The 8,976-nt window shown below is 42.3% G+C and overlaps 1 non-coding gene across 1 annotated transcript; it reads left to right on the top strand.

The window, feature by feature from the left end:
- The first annotated feature begins 3,644 nt into the window (after nt 1-3,644).
- Nucleotides 3,645-3,752, top strand: LOC130978719 (small nucleolar RNA R71). Its single transcript, XR_009086337.1, has one exon. It is a non-coding gene; the product is annotated as a small nucleolar RNA R71 (small nucleolar RNA).
- The last annotated feature ends 5,224 nt before the right edge of the window (nt 3,753-8,976 follow it).

Here is an 8,976-nt window from a genome sequence, read left to right as displayed (position 1 = left end):
GCTCCTCAATGTCTCTTCCTTGTCTTTGTTGCTCCTCTCTCATGATCCTTTGATCTTCTCTAATTTCATGGAGGATGATGGAGTGTTCTTGATGCTCCACCCTTAGTTGTCCCATGTTGGAACTCAATTCTCCTAGGGAGGTGTTTAGTTGCTCCCAATAGTTTTGTGGAGGAAAGTGCATCCCTTGAGGAATCTCAGGGATCTCATGATGAGTGGGGTCTCTTGTGTGCTCCATCCTCTTCTTAGTGATGGGCTTGTCCTCATCAATAGGGATGTCTCCCTCTATGTCAACTCCAACTGAATAACAGAGGTGACAAATGAGATGAGGGAAGGCTAACCTTGCCAAGGTAGAGGACTTGTCCGCCACCTTATAAAGCTCTTGAGCTATAACCTCATGAACTTCTATTCCTTCTCCAATCATGATGCTATGAATCATGATAGCCCGGTCTATGGTAACTTCGGACCGGTTGCTAGTGGGAATGATTGAGCGTTGGATGAACTCCAACCATCCTCTAGCTACGGGCTTGAGGTCATGCCTTCTAAATTGAACCGGCTTCCCTCTTGAATCTCTCTTCCATTGGGCGCCCTCTTCACATATGACTGTGAGGACTTGGTCCAACCTTTGATCAAAGTTGACCCTTCTAGTGTAAGGGTGTTCATCTCCTTGCATCATGGGCAAATTGAATGCCAACCTTACACTTTCCGGACTAAAATCCAAGTATTTCCCCCGAACCATAGTAAGATAATTCTTTGGAACCGGGTTCACACTTTGATCATGGTTCTTGGTGATCCATGCATTGTCATAGAACTCTTGAACCATCAAGATTCCGACTTGTTGAATGGGGTTGGTAAGGACTTCCCAACCTCTTCTTCGGATCTCATGTCGGATCTCTGGATATTCACTCTTTTTGAGTGAAAAAGGGACCTCGGGGATCACCTTCTTCAAGGCCACAACTTCATAGAAGTGGTCTTGATGCACCCTTGAGATGAATCTCTCCATCTCCCATGACTCGGAGGTAGAAGCTTTTGCCTTCCCTTTCCTCTTTCTAGAGGTTTCTCCGGCCTTGGATGCCATAAATGGTTATGGAAAAACGAAAAAGTAACGCTTTTACCACACCAAACTTAAAAGGTTTGCTCGTCCTCGAGCAAAAGAAGAAAGAAGAGAGTAGAAGAAGAAGAAATGAGGAAGAAGGGAATGGCTTTTGTGTTCGGCCAAAGAGGGGGAGAAGTGGTGTTTAGGTTGTGTGAAAATGAAGGGGTGAAGAAGGGTATATATAGGGGAGGGGGAAGGGTAAGGTTCGGTCAAGTGAGGGTGGGTTTGGGAGGGAAAGTGGTTTGAATTTGAATGGTGAGGTAGGTGGGGTTTTATGAAGGATGGATGTGAGTGGTGAAGAGGAAGATGAGATTTGATAGGTGAGGGGTTTTTGGGGAAGAGGTGTTGAGGTGATTAGTGAATGGGTGAAGAAGAGAGAGAGTGGTGGGGTTGGTGGGGATCCTGTGGGGTCCACAGATCCTGTGGTGTCAAGGAAAAGTCATCCATGCACCAAATGGCATGCAAAATCACGTTTTGAGCCAATTCTGGCGTTAAACGCCGGGCTGGTACCCATTTCTGGCATTTAACGCCAGGTTCTTGCCCTTTTCTGGCGTTTAACGCCAGTCTGGTGCCCCTTTCTGGCGTTAAACGCCCAGAATGGTGCCAGACTGGGCGTTAAACGCCCACCTGCTAGCCTTACTGGCGTTTAAACGCCAGTAAGTTCTTCCTCCAGGGTGTGCTATTTTTCTTCCTGTTTTTCATTCTGTTTTTGCTTTTTCAATTGATTTTGTGACTTCTCATGATCATCAACCTACAAAAAACATAAAATAACAAAAGAAAATAGATAAAATATAACATTGGGTTGCCTCCCAACAAGTGCTTCTTTAATGTCAGTAGCTTGACAGATGGCTCTCATGGAGCCTCACAAATGATCAGAGCAATGTGGGAACCTCCCAACACTAAACTTAGAGTTTGAATGTGGGGGTTCAACACCAAACTTAGAGTTTGGTTGTGGCCTCCCAACACCAAACTTAGAGTTTGACTGTGGGGGCTTTGTTTGACTCTGATTTGAGAGAAGCTCTTCATGCTTCCTCCCCATGGTGACAGAGGGATATCCTTGAGCCTTAAACACAACGGATTCTTCATTCATTTGAATGATCAGTTTGCCTCTATTAACATCAATCACAGCCTTTGCTGTGGCTAGGAAGGGTCTGCCAAGGATGATGGTTTCATCCATGCACTTCCCAGTCTCTAGGACTATGAAATCAGCAGGGATGTAATGGTTTTCAATCTTCACCAAAACATCCTCTACAAGTCCATGAGCTTGTTTTCTTGAGTTGTCTGCCATCTCTAATGAGATTCTTGCAGCTTGCACCTCAAAGATCCCTAGCTTCTCCATTACAGAGAGAGGCATGAGGTTTATACTTGATCCTAAGTCACACAGAGCCTTCTTGAAGGTCATGGTGCCTATGGTACAAGGTATTGAAAACTTCCCAGGATCTTGTCTCTTTTGAGGTAATTTCTGCCTAGACAAGTCATCCAGTTCTTTGGTGAGCAAAGGAGGTTCATTCTCCCAAGTCTCATTTCCAAATAACTTGTCATTTAGCTTCATGATTGCTCCAAGGTATTTAGCAACTTGCTCTTCAGTGACATACTCATCCTCTTCAGAGGAAGAATACTCATCAGAGCTCATGAAAGGCAGAAGTAAGTCCAATGGAATCTCTATGGTCTCATTTTGAGCCTCAGATTCCCATGGTTCCTCATTAGGGAACTCACTGGAGGTTAGTGCACGCCCATTGAGGTCTTCCTCAGTGGCGTTCACTTCCTCTCCTTCCTCTCCAAATTCGGCCATGTTGATGGCCTTGCACTCTCCTTTTGGATTTTCTTCTGTATTGCTTGGGAGAGTACTAGGAGGGAGTTCAGTAACTTTCTTGCTCAGCTGTCCCACTTGTGCCTCCAAATTCCTAATGGAGGACCTTGTTTCAGTCATGAAACTTTGAGTGGTTTTGATTAGATCAGAGACCATGGTTGCTAAGTCAGAGGGGTTCTGCTTAGAATTCTCTGTCTGTTGCTGAGAAGATGATGGAAAAGGCTTGCCATTGCTAAACCTGTTTCTTCCACCATTATTGTTGTTGAAACCTTGTTGAGGTCTCTGTTGATCCTTCCATGAGAAATTTGGATGATTTCTCCATGAGGAATTATAGGTGTTTCCATAGGGTTCTCCTAGGTAATTCACCTCTTCCATTGAAGGGTTCTCAGGATCATAGGCTTCTTCTTCAGATGAAGCATCCTTAGTACTGCTTGGTGCATTTTGCATTCCAGACAGACTTTGAGAAATCAAATTGACTTGTTGAGTCAATATTTTATTCTGAGCCAATATGGCATTCAGAGTCTCAATCTCAAGAACTCCTTTCTTCTGATTAGTCCCATTGTTCACAGGATTCCTTTCAGAAGTGTACATGAATTGGTTATTTGCAACCATTTCAATCAGCTCTTGAGCTTCTGTAGGCGTCTTCTTCAGATGAAGAGATCCTCCAGCAGAGCTATCCAAAGACATCTTGGATAGTTCAGAGAGACCATCATAGAAAATACCTATGATGCTCCATTCAGAAAGCATGTCAGAAGGACATTTTCTGATCAATTGTTTGTATCTTTCCCAAGCTTCATAGAGGGATTCTCCATCCTTCTGTCTGAAGGTTTGGACTTCCACTCTAAGCTTACTCAATTTTTGAGGTGGAAAGAACTTTGCCAAGAAGGCATTGACTAGCTTTTCCCATGAGTCCAGGCTTTCTTTGGGTTGTGAGTCCAACCATGTCCTAGCTCTGTCTCTTACAGCAAAAGGGAATAGAATAAGTCTGTAGACCTCAGGGTCAACCCCATTAGTCTTGACAGTGTCACAGATTTGCAAGAACTCAGCCAAAAACTGATGAGGATCTTCCAATGGAAGTCCATGGAACTTGCAATTCTGTTGCATTAGAGAAACTAATTGAGGCTTAAGCTCAAAGTTGTTTGCTCCAATGGCAGGGATAGAGATGCTTCTCCCATAAAAGTCGGGAGTAGGTGCAGTAAAGTCACCCAGCACCTTCCTTGCATTGTTTGCATTATTGTTGTTTTCGGCTGCCATGTCTTCTTCTTTGAAGATTTCTGTTAGGTCCTTTGTAGAGAGTTGTGCCTTAGCTTCTCTTAGCTTTCGCTTCAAGGTCCTTTCAGGTTCAGGGTCAGCTTCAACAAGAATGCCTTTGTCTCTGCTCCTGCTCATATGAAAGAGAAGAGAACAAGAAAATATGGAATCCTCTATGTCACAGTATAGAGATTCCTTGAGGTGTCAGAAGAACAGAAAAATAGAAGAAAGAGGTAGAAGAATTCGAACTTAATCAGATAGAGTTCGAATTGTGCATTGAGAAGGAGTGGTACTCCATAAATAGAAGGATGTGGGAAGAGGGGAAGAGAATTTTCGAAAATTAATTAAGAAGTTTTTAAAATCATTTTGAAAAATTGATTGATAATTTTCGAAAACTCAAAGTGGAAAAAGAATCAAGTGAGTTTTGAAAAAAGATTTTGAAATTAGAAGTCAAAAAGATTTGATTGAAAACTTTTTTGAAAAAGATGAGGTTAAGAAGATATGATTGGTTTTAAAAAATATGTGATTGAGAAAATATGATTTGAAAACAATTTTTAAAAAGATTTGATTTTAAAAATTAATGACTTGCCTAACAAGAAAAGATATGATTCAAACATTAAACCTTTCTCAACAGAAAAGGCAGCATACTTGAAATGTTGAATCAAATCATTAATTGATAGCAAGTATCTTTGAAAAAGGAAAGAAATTGATTTTGAAAACATTTGATTGAAAGGATATGATTTGAAAAAGATTTGATTTTGAAAAACTTTGAAAACTTGAAAAAAAATTGATTTGAAAACAAAATCCTCCCCCTTGTGCCATCCTGGCGTTAAACGCCCAGAATGGTGCACATTCTGGCGTTTAACGCCCAATGCACTACCTTTTTGGGCGTTAAACGCCCAACCAGGCACCCTGGCTGGCGTTTAAACGCCAGTCTGTCCTTCTTCACTGGGCGTTTTGAACGCCCAGCTTTTTCTGTGTAATTTCTCTGCTGCATGTTCTGAATCTTCAGTTCCCTGTACTATTGACTTGAAAATAGAACCAAGATCAAATAAACAATGCATTGCAAGACACCAAACTTAAAATTAGACACTAGACTCAAACAAGAAACATAAAATATTTTTGGTTTTTATGATTTTGAAAATTTTTTTTGTGTTTTTTCGAAAATTATATGGAAATAGAAAATAAAAGTTTCAGAATTCTTAATTTGGATTCCAGGAGTCATTGCAATGCTAGTCTAAGACTCCGGTCCAGGAATTAGACATGGCTTCACAGCCAGCCAAGCTTTCAAAGAAAGCTTCGGTCCAAAACACTAGACATGGCCAATGGCCAGCCAAGCCTTAGCAGATCATTGCTCCAATAGCAAGATTGATAGAGATCAACAAGCTCTTGTGATGATCAGTTGAAACCTCGGTCCAATAAGATTAGACATGGCTTCTCAGCCAGCCAGACTTCAACTGATCATCATGAAACACTAGAATTCCTTCTTAAGAACTCTGAAGAAAAATACCTAATCTAAGCAACAAGATGAACCGTCAGTTGTCCATACACGAAACAATCCCCGGCAACGGCGCCAAAAACTTGGTGGGCGAAATTGTGATCACTACAACTTCGCACAACTAACCAGCAAGTGCACTGGGTCGTCCAAGTAATAAACCTTACGCGAGTAAGGGTCGATCCCACGGAGATTGTTGGTATGAAGCAAGCTATGGTCACCTTGTAAATCTTAGTCAGGCAAACTCAAATGGATATGGTGATATACGAATAAAACATAAAGATAAAGATAGAGATGCTTATGTAATTCATTCGTAGGAACTTCAGATAAGCGTATGAAGATTCCTTCCCTTCCGTCTCTCTGCTTTCCTACTGTCTTCTTCCAATCCTTCTTACTCCTTTCCATGGCAAGCTTAAGCAAGGGTTTCACCGTTGTCAATGGCTACCTCCCATCCTCTCAGTGGAAATGTTCAACGCACCCTGTCACGGCACGGCTATCCATCTGTCAGTTCTCGATCAGGCCGGAATAGAATCCATTGATTCTTTTGCGTCTGTCACTAACGCCCCGCCCTCAGGAGTTTGAAGCACGTCACAGTCATTCAATCATTGAATCCTACTCAGAATACCACAGACAAGGTTAGACCTTCCGGATTCTCTTGAATGCCGCCATCAGTTCTTGCCTATACCACGAAGACTCTGATCTCACGGAATGGCTGGCTCGTTTGTCAGACGAGCACTCAGTTGTCAGGCGATCAACCATGCATCGTGCATCAGGAATCCAAGAGATATTCACCCAATCGAAGGTAGAACGGAGGTGGTTGTCAGTCACACGTTCATAGGTGAGAATGATGATGAGTGTCACGGATCATCACATTCATCAAGTTGAAGAACAAGTGATATCTTAGAACAAGAACAAGCGGGATTGAATAGAAGAACAATAGTAATTGCATTAATACTCGAGGTACAGCAGAGCTCCACACCTTAATCTATGGTGTGTAGAAACTCCACCATTGAAAATACATAAGAACAAGGTATAGGCATGGCCGTGAGGCCAGCCTCCTAATGATCTAAGAACTAGGTGTCCAAAGATGAAAATACAATAGTAAAAGGTCCTACTTATAGAGAACTAGTAGCCTAAGGTTTACAGAGATGAGTAAATGACATAAAAATCCACTTCCGGGCCCACTTGGTGTGTGCTTGGGCTGAGCAATGAAGCATTTTCGTGTAGAGACTCCTCTTGGAGTTAAACGCCAGCTTTAGTGCCAGTTTGGGCGTTTAACTCCCATTTTGGTGCCAGTTCCGGCGTTTAACGCTGGAATTCCTGAGGGTGACTTTGTACGCCGGTTTGGGCCATCAAATTTTGGGCAAAGTATGGACTATCATATATTGCTAGAAAGCCCAGGATGTCTACTTTCCAACGCCGTTGAGAGCGCGCCAATTGGGCTTCTGTAGCTCCAGAAAATCCACTTCGAGTGCAGGGAGGTCAGAATCCAACAGCATCTGCAGTCCTTTTTAGTCTCTGAATAAGATTTTTGCTCAGGTCCCTCAATTTCAGCCAGAAAATACCTGAAATCACAGAAAAACACACAAACTCATAGTAAAGTCCAGAAAAGTGAATTTTAACTAAAAACTAATAAAAATATACTAAAAACTAACTAGATCATACTAAAAACATACTAAAAACAATGCCAAAAAGCGTACAAATTATCCGCTCATCACCAGGCATACTTCCTTGAGTCGTTTGATGACTCATCTATTTCCTGGAGATGACGAGGATAGCTCGAAGACCTTTACCTCAGAAAATGAGGTTTCTCCAACTGGCGAGGGTGAAGCTTAATCTAAGCCTCCGATCGAGATATCTCCTGGGAACATTGCTACTGACGAGGCAGATTGGAGTAAGGGGGTTATGATTCAGCCAGAGCCAGAAGTAATCGTCATCCCCAACCTTAAGAAAAGGAAATCCGACTCCAGTCTGGGACAAGTACTTGCCGTGATGGAGAAAAATTTCGACGCAGGGTTCTTTATTGACTCCCAGATCTTGCCGAGCACTGAGGATTTCTTCCGGGATGAGGATCTAGCTACTCAGGCGAGGTGGATGTACCAAAGCCTTCTCTGAGTCGCCACCATCGCCAGAAAGGTGGAGCCAGTCTTGGCTCAGTGCCAGGTTCTGGAGGGGAAACATAGAGCTGTCAAAAAAGACATTGCTAACTTGAAAGCTGAGGGGGAGATCCTGAGGACCCAACTTGCTGAGGAGCAGAAGAAAGTGAAGGAGGCAGGCAAAGAGATCAATTGCCTCGTTGAATGGGACCTCTCCTTCTCCAAGAAACTTAATGATACTCAAGGTCAGGTTACTATAGTCAAGACCAAAGTGAAGGAGCTGGAGGCGCTTCTAGTAGAGGTTGTAAAATTGGCGGACTCTGCTCAGCAGGAGGCTGCTAATGCGAAGAAGAAAAATAAGGAGATCATCAAAGACACCCAGGATTCCATTGTGACTATCGAGGAGGCGATCAAGGCCCAGATCTTTTTGCTTGATCCCGACTTTGACACTTCTGCTGTTGGTGCCTTTAAGATGTTTCAAGATGGCAAGATCGTCGATCTTCCGAGGAAATGACATGTTTTTAAACTTTGTAATTTTAATCACTTCTCTTTTGTTATCAGGTCGATGTAATGCCCTTGTATTCCTGATCTTGTTTCTTGTTGGGCCGATGTGATGCACTTTTCAAATACCCGATTTCCAACGTGAATTTTGTATGCTTAAAAAAATCTAGTAATGATTGCTTACTATTATATTGTTCCTTTACTTGGCCGTTTACACGTATTATAATGGATATCCGTGAGTCTTCGTGTAAGGGCTCCCGGGGTAATCAATCCCGAGAAGCCGATTTGATAACTTGGTAACAATTAATAAATCTTAAAACAGAACATGAATGTTTTTAAAAAATAGGCCCCGTTAAAATCTCTTGCTGCCATCTCATTTTAACGGCAAGGAGAAATAGTACCCTTTCTTTTACTATATCATGACAATACAAGTAGAGTTGCGAAAAGTAAAACAAGGTAAATGAAAATAGAAACATTTAAACGAACTTATGAGAAAGAAAAAGATAATTGTGTAGACGGGAGATCGTCAGAATGCTAGGAGTAAAATCTCCTAAGATTCGTTGTATTCCAGGTTCTCGGTACCTCCTTCCCGTCTAACCCCTCCAGCTTGTAAGCACCTTTTCCCTGAACTTTTTTTACTCTGAAGGGTCCTTCCCAGTTGGGGGAGAGCTTCCCTTCTCCCAGAGTTGGTGGATCGATATCGTCATGTTGTAGCATTAAGTTTCCCTCT

Source organism: Arachis stenosperma, chromosome 4, assembly GCF_014773155.1.
Source record: "Arachis stenosperma cultivar V10309 chromosome 4, arast.V10309.gnm1.PFL2, whole genome shotgun sequence".
Lineage (NCBI taxonomy): Eukaryota > Viridiplantae > Streptophyta > Magnoliopsida > Fabales > Fabaceae > Arachis > Arachis stenosperma.
This window is presented reverse-complemented; position numbering and strand designations above follow the sequence as displayed.